General features: G+C 45.3%; 1 pseudogene; it reads left to right on the forward strand.

Moving 5' to 3' along the window:
• The window catches only part of LOC119593872, a 5234-nt pseudogene that overhangs the window by 3642 nt on the left and 885 nt on the right, over nt 1-707 (forward strand).

The raw sequence follows: 707 nt of genomic DNA on the forward strand, positions 1-707 counted from the left end.
CAGAGAGAGGAAAAAGCATCCCCCCCCATGATTATTCCAAAAAAAAAATGAGAAATTTTTTCTATCCCTCCCATATGAAAACAGGGTATGGCCTCGCTGCACAGCCGAAACTAATATGGGCACCATGTACTGTGCTGAGGCCATGTCAAACCACCAGGGGGAGGGGCTGGAGGCGGGGACTGCCCGAGGATGTGGGAAAAGAGGCTGCATGGAGGCTCATGGAAGAAATTTTCCGAGGTGGATGTACAGAAAACACTTGGACAGCCCTAGTCCTCTGTTCATGGCACTGGCACCAAAGGATATCCCCAAGTTTGTCTGTGGACCTCTCACTCCATACACGTAAGTCTGGGAAATGGAATACTAGATGCTGGCAAGGTTAACCTATTGTAGATAGGCTGTGTTTTAGCCCACTGATTCCAGACTGAAAATTAAATGTCCAGCACTTCTCCCCAGGAACTGTAGGAGCAATCTGCTTGATATTGCTGCCAAAAAGCCAGGCTAGCCAGCTTCCACGGGAGCTCAGCACAAGAGCAAGTTAGGGCTTAGTTGGCCTGGCACAAAGCTAAAATATTCATGATGCCTTAGCCATTCCTATCAGCATGGGGTGAAAACATGTATTTAGGCAATTTGATTATTATTACAGTTTATCATCATATCATATTATTATATATGTATAAGCTGGAGGATAAACATGTAGAGCATTGTAT

Source organism: Penaeus monodon, chromosome 33 (genome assembly GCF_015228065.2).
Source record: "Penaeus monodon isolate SGIC_2016 chromosome 33, NSTDA_Pmon_1, whole genome shotgun sequence".
NCBI classification, from domain to species: Eukaryota; Metazoa; Arthropoda; class Malacostraca; order Decapoda; family Penaeidae; genus Penaeus; species Penaeus monodon.